We start from the raw sequence: 15,383 nt of genomic DNA, 5'->3' as shown, positions 1-15,383 counted from the left end.
CTGTGCTGATGAGGTGTGTTCCTAGTGTGGGGACCCATCGCACCCCAGCAGCCCCGATTCCCACTGAAGACCTCGGCTGGCCGCCAGCAAGAACGATTGATCAGCAGAGAGCCCGTGAGAGGCAGAGTCAATGGTCCAGGGCCAGCGGGCCTCCCGCAAAAGGCTGCACAGGTCAGTAGTCGGCTACCGTCGTTCGGTAATAGGAAAGATAATCTCTTGATTTTTATGCCTTGCTGTAAATGTCTGCCGGTAGCAATCTGTGAGTGTGACAGTCACCACTGTTTTTTATTTTTCTGTATCACTAGAAATATTCTTTGGAGCTTTAAAGCCTCCTGCAGTGAGAAACTATTACATAAACACACTGTTTGGAGAGAAGAAAATTCCCTGTAATTCTTGTTCTCTAGAGGTGTGTGGTGATCATTAGAACCACAATCCTCAGCTCTGTCCTGGGGGCCCCAGATATGGTTCATTCCCTTGGTGTGTTAACCCCCGAACCCTTCATTCTCCGTTTTTAAATTTCCCCTGAAAAAGGAAAAAAGACATTCCCATTGCCTGTGAGGACAGGGATCCTGGGGTGAGCCTTGCAGATTATGAAGTTCAAGCCACAAGCTCAGTGATCGTCGGGGTTGAAGGGTCGTGGGGATGAGATAGATGCAGATTCAGGAGTCTGCCCTGCTCTGTGCACCTGGCAGTTCTCTCCTCAGCTCGGGCCTTCCCGGATCCTGGAATATTGAACTTTAAGTAGTATCACAGTCACACTGCAGCCACAGAGTCAGGCCGTCTGAGTGTTGGTTTGTCTGTCTTGTGACAAGGACACAAAAGATCCATGGCTCCTGCAAGCAGGGAGGTTTGCGGAGAGGTGCGCACTGTGCAATTAAAGTGTAACCTGAACCACTGCCCTGCAGACTGTGCCAGAGCTCGCACGTGTGTGCCTGTGGGGGGGTGTGTGTAGGTGCGCGCGTGGGGTGTATGTGTGTGAGCACATGCGTGTGTGCTGGGGGGACGTTAACAGCTTCACTGAGGGGCAACTGACATACGATAACACTGTGTTCAAAGTGTAGAATCTGACAAGTTTTGACGGACGTATATACCCATGAAACCATCACCATACAGTGAACACGTCCATCCCCCCTAAGTATTTTCCTGTGCTTCTCTGCAATCCCTCCCTCCTGCCCCTCCCACTCTGCCCCACCCCAGGCAACCACTGATCTGCTTTCTGCCACAATACAAAGATTTGCAAACCGCTTCTAAAACCGTTTCTGAGCCCAGCAGGCAAATACTTTCTTTTTGGAGGGTGGGCCTTTCACTGATTGTTTAAAATTCTCAATTCAGAGAGAGATGGGGAGGAAGGAGGACAGGGAAGACTGGCCTGGGCCCCTTCTGGGAGGCCTGGCCCTAACCACAACCCCAACTTGGCTCACGTGCCCTGGAACCTCTGCCCACAGGACAGCCCTGACTTCCCCTCTCCAAGCTTTGCAGGGCCCTCATTACCTTTCCTGGTCAGGCTCTGTACAATCTGGGACTCTTAGCCAGTCCCGACGCCAAAACAACAAAAACCAGAGACGGGGCGGCGGCGGGGGTGGTGGGGGGGTGTTGGAGCCAATCCCTGCAACCTCTGTCTCATCCCTGTGGTGCTGAGCTGCTAAACCAGGTACTTCTCTCTCTTTCCTTTCTTACGGCTTTGCTCCTGGTGCTCTGCTCTTCTTCATTCTGGATCTCTCCTTTACTCGCTTCTCTCCCACCTTCTGCCACCCCTGCAGCCCATGGCAATGCAAACAGACTCATCTATGTCCTCAGTCTGCAGAACCACTGCCCTGGCCTGGCTCTGCTCAAGGACACCACACCTCCGTTCTCCAAGTCCCGCACCTGTGGGATGCGGGTGGGGCTGGGAATGGGCACTCCCCTGACCCCACTCCTGCATCAATCCGATCCCCCTCCGATGCAGGAAGGGTTCCAGATGTTGGGGAGCCATGGAAATTTTCCAGTGTACATATGGTGTTCTGGCTTGGGCAAGTCATGATGAAGATAATTTCCCCACAAAATAGGAGAGAACATCTGTGGTGGCACCTGGTTCATTTCCTAGCACAGTGTAGGCGTCAGGACACTGAAGGGCTCACACAAGAGATTTATTGGGGTTATGGAAAAACAAAACTCAGAAGAGTAGAGCTTAGTAGGCAGATGTAGATTTTAAAAGCTCTGTAAGAGATACATAAATATTTATTCAACAAGACACAAAAATCACTAACCCAAAAGAAAAAGATTGTTACATTAGATAGTAAAATTAAGAATTTCTTTTCATCAGTAAGAAAGTAAAAAGGAATATACAGTAGCCAAAAGACCCATATCTGGAATATATAAAGAATTCCTACAACCTAGTAAGAAAAGATCGATGATTCAATAGAAAAAAAAAAAAAAGAGAGCGCCAAAGAAATAAACAGCTGGAAATGGATGGCAGTAATGGTGGCACATCAACATGAATGTACCTAATGCCATTGAACTGCACACTGGTAAAAATGGGAGCTGGGTACAGGGGCTCATGCCTGCAATCCAAGCTACTCAGATGGCTGAGTAGATATAAAACCAGAGTTTAAAATAATAAAATAATTTAATTAATTGTAAAAAGAAAAAGAAATTAACAGCTGCTTCACAAAAGAAAGAAACAATAAAAGAAGGAAGGAAAAGGAAGGGAAGGAACAAAGAAAAAAATGATGCAATTGGCCAAGAAGAAAATTAAAAATGCTCAACCTCATACGGCATCAACCAATTAAAACCACAGTGAGAAACAAATACTCACCTACCAGAATGGCTGAAACTATAGGGATTGTTAACATCAAGTGCTGGGAGGAATGTGAGGTAACTGAAATTCTCATACACAGATGGTGAGAATGTAAAATAGCACAACCACTTGGGAAAACTCTTTGGCAGTATCTACTAACACCAGCATACTCCACTACCCAGAAATGCCACTCCTAGGCATAGACCCAAAAGAAACATGAAAACGTGTTCACCAGTGATGTGTACATGTCCATCAACAGCAGAATGGCTGGTCAGGCGCTGTGGCTCACACCTGTAATCCCAGCACTTTGGGAGGCTAATCATTTGAGCCCAGGAGTTCGAGACCAGTCTGGGCAACATAGTAAGACCCCCATCTCTACAAAGAATTTTGAAAATTACCTGGGCATGGTCGTGCACACCTGTGGTCCTAGCTACTTAGGAAGCTGAGGCAGGAGAATCACTTGAGCCCAGGAGTCAGAGGCTGTAGTGAGTTATGATTCAACACTGCACTCCAGCTGGGTGACAGAGCAAGCCCCTGTCACTAAAACAAATAACAATAATAAGTTAATTTTTAAAAAACCCAGGAGAATGCCTAAATACATTTTAATAAACTTACAAATGAATTCTTATAGTAATGAAAGTGGATTAGCAACTGCTAAACCCAGCTGATGAATCTCATCAATGTGTTGAACAAAAGAAGCCAGATACCGAGGAATTCATACCGCATGATTACATTAGACAAGGTTAAAACCCAGGCCAAACTAACTATGGTATTAAGAACCAGTGTCAGTGAGCTGCTTAATGCTTCGGGGAATGGTGCTTGTGGGGAGGATGGCTCTGGTAATATTCTCTTTCTTGATTTGGGTGTCCCAGGTGTGCCTACTTTGTGGCAATTCATCAAGCTATACTCAGGGTCAGTAGCTTTTCTGTATATATATTACACACACACACACACACACATATATATATATATATTTTTTTGAGACAGAGTCTCAATCTGTCACCCAGGCTGGAGTGCAGTGGCATGATCTAGGCACACTGCAACCTCCGCCTCCTGGATTCTCCTGCCTCAGCCTCCCGAGTAGCTGGGATTATAGCATGCCCCACGACACCCAGCTAATTTTTGTATTTTTAGTAGAGACGAAGTTTCACCATGTTGGCCAGGATGGTCTCGATCTCCTGACCTCATGATCCTCCCACCTCGGCCTCCCAAAGTGCTGGGATTACAGGCGTGAGCCACTGCGCCCGGCCTTCAGTTGATTTTTAAAAGCTCCTACTGATTGAAGCTTAATTGATTGATTGATTGGTTGGTTGGCAGGTGTCTCTCTGTTGCCCAGGCTATAGTGCGGTGGTGCCATCTCGGCTCACTGCAACCTCGGCCTCCCAGGTTCAAATGATCCTCGTGCCTCAGCCTCCTGAGTAGCTGGGACTACAGGTACGCACCACCATGCCTGGCTAATTTTTGTATTTTTTGTAGAGATGGCGTTTCACCATGTTGCCCAGACTGATCTCAAACTTCTGAGTTCAAATGATCTGCCTGCTTCAACCTACCAAAGTGCTGGGATTACAGGCATGAGCCACTACACCCAGGCCGAAGCATTATATTGTATTTAAAGCAAACACTCCTGGCTGGGCCCTGTGGCTCATGCCTGTAATCCCAGCACTATGGGAGGCTGAGGCGGGTGGAACGCTTGAGGTCAGGAGTTTGAGACCAGTCTGGCCAACATGACAGAATCCCATCTCTACTAAAAATACAAAAATTAACCGGGTGTAGTGGAGAACACTTGTAATCCCAACTACTCAGGAGGCTGAGGCAGAAAGATTGCTTGAACTTTGGAGGTGGAGGTTGCAGTGAGCCGAGATCATGCCACTGCACCCCAGCCTGGGCGACAGAGTGAGACTGCACTTCAAAAACAAAAACAAAAACCTCTTCTCATTGGCATCCTCACTTGCTCTTTTTGCCCCATATAAAATAATCAAAAGCAGAATAGTTCTCAGCAGACTGATTTCCATGTAATGATATGTACATCTCAACAATGCATGCATTCTTTGTTTATAAAAGAATAAAGCATTACTGATTCTGGAATTGATTGATAAAGGGAAGGGTAGGTCTTCAAACCAACAAACTGGCCAATGGATAAAACTGCAAAATGCCAAGCAGAGAAAGGCGGGGACCAGCCGTATTTTCTTTTGAATCTTCATTTTGACTTATGGAATGAGGGTGTTCTCTCCCTTAAAGAGAAGTGTACCTTGGTGGAGCAGACAGGAAAGATGTTCACATGGAGGCAGGTTCCTTTCTTACAGAACTGATTCCGTGCGGACCGACTCTTACCCAAGGCCAGTCCTGGGCATAGGGCAGGAGCTGAAGCTGGGAAGCTGGTGTCTTGCCTTTGCCAGACCAGGTGGCCTGTGAGAGGTTCCATTCTATTCTGTTCAGTTCTTCATGGCAACAATTCCTTATCATGTTACTTACGCTGAGCCTTGGGGATCCAAAAATAAATTCGATGTGGCTCCTGTTCTCGAGGGCAGTGTCTTAGTCTGTTTGGGTTGCTACAACAGAATACCATGAATGGAGTGGCTTATCAACAACAGAAATGTGCTATTCACACACACACTCTGGTGGCTGAACGTGCACAATCAAGGCGCTGGTGGATGTGGTGCCTGCCGAGGCCCCACTTTCTCTACCACAGATGGTGCCTTCTCACCGTGTCCTCGCATGGTGAAGGGGCAAAGGAGCTCCCTGGAGCCTCTTTTATAAGGGCGTTAATCCCATTCATGAGGGGTCCACCCTCATGACCTATTCACCTTTCAAAGGCCCCACCTCCTAACACTATCACATTAACCATTAGGTTTCAACACACGAGTTTCGGGGGGACCACATCCATTCAGACCATCGCAGGTGATACAAAGGAGGAGGAGATTAGAAGATGGGGTCTTGATACAAAGGCAATGAATAATGCTGTAATAGACTATGACCCTGGACAAGTGGCTGAACCTCTCTGCACCTCAGTCACCTCAGCAGTGAACTGAGGATAGCATAGTACCTCCTCCACAGGGCTGTTGTCAGGGTAAAATGAGATTAAACCTGTGCCCAACACGACCATTGCTCAGTACATGATTTTGCTGTATAACTGTAACAATGATGGCAAGACCCTGGTGATGACGATGATGAGGGCACCCATCAAGAAGGGGCACTCAACCCAGCCCGGGAATTCAGGGGTGCCTTCTTGGAGGAGGTCATGCCCGAGCTGGGTTTTAGAAGATAAACGTTTGAGAGAGGCTATGGTAAAAAAAAAAAAAAAAAAAAAGGGAGAATGTGTTTCAGACCAGGCACAGTCCAAGAATGTGAGACAGCGTAACCCTCCAGGAGCCGGGGTGTGGGGTACGGAGTGGTGGGGAGTGGTGGGGGTGCTGGAGGGGGGCCTTCTATACCAGATGGATGAGCTAGAATCTCATCCTGTGACAGGGAATCACTGAGGGGATTTTGTTAAATGCCTTTGAAGTAAAATCATCAGGACACGGTGTTTGATTGGTTAGGGTTGAAGGGAAGAGGAGTCCGTGACACCGGAAACAAGAAGAAACTGGGTGTGGCGGAAGAGGGCCACGCATTCTGTTTTGACCTGGCCGACCTGGATTTGCCTGTGAAGCAGTCTTAAGCGAATGTCTGGCAAGCAGTTAGCACACCCAGCTGAGGCTCGGGGAGGGCGTGTGTGATGCCGGGACTGTGAGAGAGGAATGCCAGGCACAGAGAGGAGGGGTCGCCTCAGAGCACCAGCACCCGGAGGCAAGCACAGGGAGAGGGGAGGACAAGGAGGACGAGGACCAGAAGGAGCTTAGTATTTGTTTGTTTGTGTGCTGCCATAACAAAGTATCACAGACCGGGGGCTTCACCAACAGACACCTTCTCTCTCACAGTTCTGGAGGCTGGGAGTCCGCGAGCAAAGGGTGGGCAGGGCTGGTTCCTCTCAAAGCCTTTCTGTTGGCTCCAGACGGCCACCTTCCTGCCGTGTCCTCACATGCTCACTCCTTGCTCTGAGTGTTGTCTATGTCCAAATTTCCTCTTCTTATGAGGACACCAGTTCTACTGGATTAGGGGCCACTCTGATAGCCTCGCCCTAACTTCATCACCGCTGTAAGGAGCCTATCTCCAAATATAGTCACATTCTGAGATGCTGGAGGTTAGTACTTCAACAGCGAATTTTGAGGGTACACAGCTCAGCCTATAACAGGCCTGCTGGACTTGGCATTGGGAAGTCATTGATGTGCTTGATAAGAACAAGGGGAGAGGAAAGGGGCCGGCTGCAGGCCTGGAGAGAGGGAGCGACATGGGGTAGCCCAGGGGCTGACTGTGGGCAGGAGCTGGATGGAGAAGGAGTCTCCAGGCTCAAGAGGGACTTGAGCAGGGCACAGGCTGAGGGAAGCGTGGACTGAGGGAGGGAAGGGATGAAAGGTGGGGTCACAGAGCCACTGGCCGAGCATGCATGTCCGCCTGGGGTCCAGGTTGCCCCACATCAAGCACACTGAGTTAAACCTCCAGGAGAGCATGGAGCCTGCCCAGAGACTGTGTCAAACCCTGAGGCATCCTGGCTCTCACTCCCTCAGGAACGGTGACCAAAGGAAGAACTGGTCACCCTGGAACACCAGAGGTTGTGTCACTGTGGCTTCATGGAACAGAAATGTCAAATCTGTGGATTTAGCTAATAATTGTCTCCTTAGCCACAAGATATTTTCTAAATTAAAAAACAATTTTTTACACTTATGTGAGGTTCCTAGAGGAGTGAATTTCGCAGAGACAAATGGGGGTTGCCAGGGAACAGGGAGAGGAAGAGTAAGAAATGAGTGTTTACTGGGACAGAATTTCAGTTTGGGACGATGGAAAGGACCTGGAGATGGATGGTGGTGATGGTTGCACAGCAATGTGAAAGCACTTAACACTGGTGAAATGCACACTTAAAAATGGTTAAGATGGTACACTGTGGGAGGCCAAGGTGGGTGGATTGCTTGAGCCTAGGAGTTCAAGCCAGCTTGGGCAACATGCTGAAACCCCATCTCTACTAAAAACACAAAACATTTTTGGGCATGGTAGCGTGCACCTGCAGTCCCAGTTATTCAGGAAACTGAGATGGGAGGATTGCTTGAGCCGAGATCGTGCCACTGCACCTCGGCCTGGGAAACAGAGGAAGACTGTCTCAAAAAAATAAAAATAAATATGATTAAGATGGTAAATTTTCCGTTCTTTTACCACAATTTAAATAAATAAATTGTTAGGCCAGGCGCAGTGACTCACGCTTGTAATCCCAGCACTTTGGGAGGCCGAGGTGGGTGGATCTCTTGAGGTCAGGAGTTCAAGACCAGCCTGGGCAACATGGTAAAACCCCTTCTCTACTAAAAATACAAAAATTAGCTGGATGTGGTGGCGCACACCTGTAATCCCAGCTACTCGGAGGCTGAGGTAGGAGAATTGCTTGAACCCGGGAGGTGGAGGTTGCAGTGAGCTGAGATCACACCACTGCACTCCAGCCTGGGTGACAGAGCAAGACTCTATCTCAAATAAATAAATAAATAAATAAATAAATAAATAAATAAATTTGTTTTAAAGAAAGATTTCTATGGAGTTAGTTTTCCCCCCTGACATGCATTTTTGAATATTTGGGACAAAATATCCCTAATGGTCTTGATCAGCAAAGCTGTTTTTTAGAAAGTGTCAGAAGAGTTGCTGGGAACAGTCCATGAAATACACATAACTTGACCTTTCCAATGGACAAAAAGAGAGTTAGGAAGTTGGTACTCAGTGAGGCAATCTTGTCAACAAGCAATTCGACTGAACTGACATTTATTGGGCATCCACTGTGCGCCAGGCGTGGCAGGGAGGGAGACTTGTCTGCATGATGACTTGGCTTTTTCTCGTGCTCTGCTTTTTCATGATTGGCATCTTGCTCTCCAGGTGAACAGCCGTGTCGAGCAGTGCTGTGATTTGGGGTGCTCCCTGCTCTCCCATGTCTATGGCCTGGTCTTTTCCCAGAAGCAGCTGGGGCGCTCCACCTTGCCCTCCCTTGGGTCCCTTTGTGTCTTGGGTGTCCTTCCAAAGTGGGGAGGCAGATCTGAGTCCTTCCCATGTCCTCACCTCAGAGGCCCAAGTACCTTCCAAGTGTGAAGACTTAAAAAAAAAACAAACCTACCATGGAGGGCGGTGGGAGAGGATTGGAATTCCAGAAAATTCTGAATGAAAACACCAGTTGCAAGATGGAATGGCTTTGCAAACTGCAGCCGATTATTCAGTGGCTGTCTTGGGCTTTGGCCGGACCATTCGAAAATCTTCCACTGAAGGATCCAGAGAGAGCGGCAGAAAGCACAGGGAAGCTAGAACCAAGGGGGCCCCAGCTCCCAGCCCACCAGCTCCCAGCCTCAGGCCCTGTTTGGCTGTGACTGAGGAAGCTCAAGCCCCAAAGCCAGCGTGAAGCAAGGGTTGGGGCAGCTCCGGTTTCAGCCAGACTTGCCTGTGTAATACCGGGACTGGGTAACCTGATGCCCCAAACTCAGAGCCAGTTCTGGCTGTTGGCTCCAGCGGCCTGGGGAGCTGAGGCTACTTTTCAGGCACACCAGAAATGTCTGTGTTCTTTCTCAGATGGGTCGGCAGACTGTTCTGGGTGCCAGGTCTTTGATGAAATGGATTTGGATACAAATCAAATATTTAAATTGATGTTCTCCCTCTTTGGAAGGACCATTCCAGTTGGACCTGTGGACTTGTTTTTACATAAGATTTGGACTCCTTTAAATGTGCATTTTTTTCCCTGTCTTGAATATGCCTGGGGCAGACAGTGGCTGTATTTGAAAACCCCGAGGCTGCTGGTCTGGCTCCAGAGAGAGAGCAGGCACCTCAGCTAACCCTCTGGGCCGAAAGTGCACTTGTTAGAAAACCAATTCATGTGCCTGCTGGCTCCCCATGGTTATATATTATTTAATCACACAGGTCTTGGGTTTATGCCAAGCAGCAACTTGCTGTCTGCCATCTTTCAGGGAAGAATAAGCAAGGCAAATTCATTCAGTTCTGTCTCTTTTTCAGCCTCTTGGGCTAAATGAAAGCAAGAAAGTGTTATGAACATCCCAAAGTGCTGTGAAATACCCATCTTGGTGAAAAATAGACGCCCTGCTTCCTTTTGAAAAATAGCATTTTGTGAAAGGAATTTTTACCCATACATTTAGCTCAGATATTTCTAGATATTTCAAAGGGCCTCCCTTCTTCCCTTTACTTTAGATAGAGAGACAGACTAAAGAAATGTGAAATTTCTTTAGCCACAAACTTGTCTGGGACCTGGCCTGGGGCATGAGTCTCCATCCTGGCTGGTGACGGCTGACACCGGGGCATACAGTGGCAGTTGTGAGAGAATTTCCAGGGAGGTGCAAAAACTCGATACTTTTACCTCTACAGAGCCCACAAAGCCCTGTGCACAAAGGCCCCCTGCATCTTGGAAGGAGCAGGTGGGACATTTTCTTTTGGGGATGGGGTCCAGGACGAGCTGTGAGCTCCTCTCTGTCCCGCCATCCAGGTGGTTCCACTGTTGCCCTGCTGAGAGCTGGAGGCTCCATTCCCCCTCCAAGCCCAGCCTGCCAGCCCCTTCACACGCCTTTAATCTGGTGCCTTCCTCCTAGCACACACCTTTCTTTTTCTAAAAATAAAAATAAAAGTTTTACTTTATTTCAATAGTTTCTTGGGGAACCAGTGGTTTTTGGTTACATGGATAAGTTCTTTAGTGGTGATTTCTGAGATTTTGGTGCACCCATCACCCACGAGTGTACACTGAACACAATATGTGGTCTTTTATCCCTCATCCCCCTTCTACCCTTCCTCCTTGAACTCCCCCTGGAGTCTATTACATCATTCTTAGGCCTTTTCATCCACATGGTTTAGTTCCCACTTGTAAGTGAGAACATACGATATTTGGCTTTCCATTCCTGAGTTAGTTCACTTAGAATAATAACCTCCAATTCCATCCAAGTTGCTGCAAAGGCTTTTATTTCACTTAGTGTTATGTCTGAGTAGTATTCCATGTTGTAAATATACCACATTTTCTTTATTCACTCATTGGTTGATGGGCATTTAGGTTGGTTCTGTATTTTTGCAGTTGTGAATTGTGCTGCTATAAACATGTGTGTGCAAGTGTCTTTTTCGTATAATGACTTCTTTTCCTTTGGGTAGACACCCAGGAGTGGGATTGCTGGATTGAATGGTAGCTCTACTTTTACTTCTTTAAGGAATCTCCACCCTGTTTTCCATAGTGGTTGTACTAGTTTACATTTTCACCAGCAGTGTAAAAGTGTTCCCTTTTCACCAAATCCATGCTGACATCTATTGTTTTTTTAATTTTTTAATTATGGCCATTCTTGCAGAGTAAGGTGGTATCACATTGTGGTTTTAATTTGCATTTCCCTGATAATTAGTGATGTTGAGCATTTTTTCATATGTTCGTTGACTATTTGTATATCTTCTTTTGAGAATTGTCTGTTCACACCCTTTGCCCACTTTTTGATGGGATTATTATTATTGTTATTTTTGCTGATTTGTTTGAGTTCCTTGTAGATTTTGGATATTTATCCTTTGACAGAGGCATAATTTGAGAATATTTTCTCCCCACTCTGTGGGTTGTCTGTTTACTCTGCTGATTATTTCTTTTGCTGTGCAGAAGCCTTTCAGTTTAATTAGGTGCCATTTATTTATTTTTGTTTTCGTTGCATTTGTTTTTGGGTTTTTAGTCATGAATTCTTTTCTGAATCCAATGTGTAGAAGAGTTCTTCCCAATATGATCTTCTAGAATTTGTATGTCTTCAGGTCTTAGATTCTAAGTGTTTGATCCATCTTGAGTTGATTTTTGTATAAGGTGAGAGATGAGGATCCTGTTTCATTCTTCTACATGTGGCTTGCCAGTTTTCTCAGCACCATTTATTGAATAGAATATCCTTTCTCCACTTTATGTTTTTGTATGCTTTGTCAAAGATCAGTTGACTGTAAGTATTTGGCTTTATTTCTGTGTTCTCTATTTTGTTCCATTGGTTTATCTGCTTATTTCTATTCCAGTACCATGCTGTTTTGGTGACTATAGTCTTGTAGTATAATTTGAAGTCAGGTAATGTGATCCCTCTGGCTTTCTTCCTTTTGCTTAGTGTTGCTTTGGCTATGTGTACCTTTTTTTGGTTCCATATTAATTTTAGGATTTTTTTTTTCTAGTTCTGTGAAGAATGATGATGGTATTTTGATGGGAATTGCATTGAATCTATAATTGCTTTGAGCAGTATGGTCATTTTTACAATATTGATTCTACCCATCCATGAGATGGGATGTGTTTCCATCTGATTGTGTCATCTATGATTTCTTTCAGCAGTGCCTTATAGTTTTCCTAGTAAAGCTCTTTCACCTCCTTGGTTAAGTATTTTCCTAAGTATTTTATTATTATTATTTTAATTTTTTACAGCTGTTGTAAAAGGGATTGAGTTCTTGATTGATTCTCAGCTTGGTCATTGTTGGTGTATAGCACAGCTACTGCTTTGTGTACATTAATTTTGTATCCTGAAACTTTACTGAATTCATTTATCAGATCTAGGAGTTTTTTGGAAGAGTCTTTAGGGCATTCTAGGTATACAATCACGTCATCAGGAAGCAGTGGCAGTTTGACTTCCTCTTTTCCAATTTGAATGACCTTTATTTATTTCTCTTGTCTGACTCTGGGTAGGACTTCCAGTACCAAATTGAGTAGAAGTTGTGAAAGTGGGCATTTTTGTCTTGTTCCAATTCTCAGGGAGAATCAAGCACACACCTTTCTCTTTCCCTCTTTCCACCCTTTGTGCAGTCTGGCGGGAGTCATGTTTTCCTACAGTGACTCTTTCTGTGTCATTTATTGCCAGGAATACATATCCCCAGAATCCCCTTTATTTACTCTGTCATTTGAGTATCACCTGCATGGTGTCCAGCCTAGAGACCAGCCTCTGCTATGTCCACAGTTAAAGGTTTCTGTCTCGGCACAGCCAAGCACACATCAGATGCTGGGTCAGACTCCTCAAAGCAATATCCAGGAGTCAGGGGACACAAGCGCTTCTATGCCTGTTGTTCCAGTGAGGAAGTCTTGACTTAAAACTATGGTTGTGGGAATTGAAAACCAAAGAGAAGCTCAATGCACAGGCTTGCTAAAAAGAGAGAGCACTGGAGTCCCTACCTCATGGGGTCCTTAGGAGAACTAAACGAGGAAACTCACACAGTTGCTTAGCACTCTCTGGCACATGGTAAACTGTTGATACTTTAGTCTCCTTGAACTGCTGGCATCCCTCAGAATTCAGTCCTTAGAGATCACATGTGGATCTACACAGCATACAGAAGAAAAGTGCAAGAAGACTGCACAGCATCCAAAAGCTAAGCTTCTCCAGCTTGGGTGAATTCTGGGGTCAGCAGATCCTCCCTTTAGGATCTGGGGGCTGCCACCCAGCATCTAGAATCAGGGCTGACAGTCACTGCTCAGTCTCTCTCTCTCTCTCTCTCATTCTCTCTCTCTCTCTCTCTCTCTCTCTCACACACACACACACACACACACACACACACACACACACACACACACACATCTGGGAGGCCCAGGGGGCTACAGTGTCCAGAGTCAACCCGTCCTGGAAATCCACAGCCCACCAGGTCTGTGTCAAGGCTTTGAAATCACATCTGAGTGTTTCGATTGAGAGCAAGTATGCTGCATGGAAAATGATTTCTTTGTAATCGCACAGTAGAAAAATGAAACTGTCTCCTAAATAAAATGTCAAATATCCTAAAGTGCCTGGGAGCATTGTAGTGACATCAGCTTCAGAGTTTATTATTTCATTGATGGAGCCAGACTTGGGGCAAAAAGGCAATGACACTTTATCAGAAAAGGAATTTTTTTGGGAAAAAAGATAAAACCTTTTGTTTTATGAGACTAGCATTACTCCTATAGCAGAGCAGGCAAGGACACTACAAGAAAAGAAAATTAAAGGCCAATATCCCTAATGAACATAGATGCAAAAGTCCTCAACACAATTCTAGCAAGCTACTCTTACACCAGAGTCCTACAGACTGCTGCTTATGCTGCCACCATGTGTTCAGTGATCCTTGAGAGGTTCCAGCACATTTTGTGAGTATTCAAGGGGTGACAGAAAATAGCCTTTGCCATCATTAAGGGTGTGGGTCAAAGATATGCTCATGTGGCATTGAGGAAAGCAGATCTGACCTCACCAAAAGGTCAGGAAAGCTCACTGAGGATGTGGTGGAACATGTCATCACCATTATGCAGAATCCATGCCAGTACAAGATCCCAGACTGGTTCTTGAATAGACAGGAGGATGTACATGATGGAAAATATAGCCAGGACCTGGCCAATGGTCTGGAGAAACTAAAGAAGATTTGGGTCAATAAAGGGCTGCACCAATTCTGGGACTTTTGTGTCCAAGGTCAGCACACCAAGACCATTGGCCATCAGGTCCATACCATAGGTATGTCCAAGAAGAAATAAGTCTGGGGCCTTGTCTGTTAATTAATAGTTTATATACCCCCCAAAAATACTAGCAACTAGAATTCAACAGCAGAGCAAAGGAACCATTCATCATGATCAAGTGGGATTTATCCTTGGAATGCAAGGATGGCTCAACATATTCAAATCAATTGATGTGATATATCACATTTACAGAATGAGGGACAAAAACCATATGATCATCTCAATATTTGCAGAAAAGACACCTGACAAAATTCACTGTGCTTTCTTCATAAAAACTCTTAACAAATTAGGTATAAAAGGAATCCACCTCAGCACAATGAAGGCCATATATGATAAGGCCAAAGTCAACATCATATTCAACAGGGAAAAGTTGAAAGCTTTTCCTCTAAGATCAGGAACAAGACAAGAATGCCCATTTTCACTACTTCTATTCAACATGGTACTGGAAGTCCTTGTTAGAGCAGTTAGGCAAGAAAAAGAAATAAAGGGCATCCACATTGGAAAGGAAGAAGTTAAGTTGTCTCTGTAGATGACATGATATTATAACCCCTTAGGTAGTTACACTCCCACTTTACCCTTGCAAGTAGCTGGGACTACTGGAGCACACCACCATACCTGGCTCTGTTCTTTCTTTTCTTTCTTTCTTTCTTTATTTTATTTTTTTTTTTTAAGATGGAATCTTGCTGTGTCACCAAGGCTGGAGTGCAGTGGCACAATCTTGGCTGACTGCAAACTCTGCCTCCCAGTTTCAAGCAATTCACCTGCCTCAGCCTCCTGAGTAGCTGGGATTACAGGTGCCTGCCACAACACCCAGCTAATTTTTGTATTTTTAGTGGAGACAGGGTTTCACCATGTTGGCCAGGCTGGTCTTGAACTGCTGACCTCAAGTGATCCATCCCCGTTGGTCTCCCAAAATGCTGGGATTACAGACATGAGCCACCATGCCTGGCCTAGTCTACTTTCTGTATCTATGAATTTGCTGATTCTATAAGTGAAATCATACAATACTGTTCCTTTTGTGACTGGCTTACCTCACTTAGCATATGTCTTTGGTTCATCCATGTTGCAGCATGTCAGAATTGTAACCACCCAAGGGGTTCACCTTGC

General features: G+C 45.6%; 1 pseudogene; it reads left to right on the top strand.

Moving 5' to 3' along the window:
- The first annotated feature begins 12,172 nt into the window (after positions 1-12,172).
- LOC144340581 (small ribosomal subunit protein uS13 pseudogene) lies at positions 12,173-14,700 on the top strand (annotated as a pseudogene).
- Positions 14,701-15,383: the final 683 nt, after the last annotated feature.

This window comes from Macaca mulatta, chromosome 4 (assembly GCF_049350105.2).
Source record: "Macaca mulatta isolate MMU2019108-1 chromosome 4, T2T-MMU8v2.0, whole genome shotgun sequence".
In the NCBI taxonomy this organism is placed as follows: domain Eukaryota; kingdom Metazoa; phylum Chordata; class Mammalia; order Primates; family Cercopithecidae; genus Macaca; species Macaca mulatta.
This window is presented reverse-complemented; position numbering and strand designations above follow the sequence as displayed.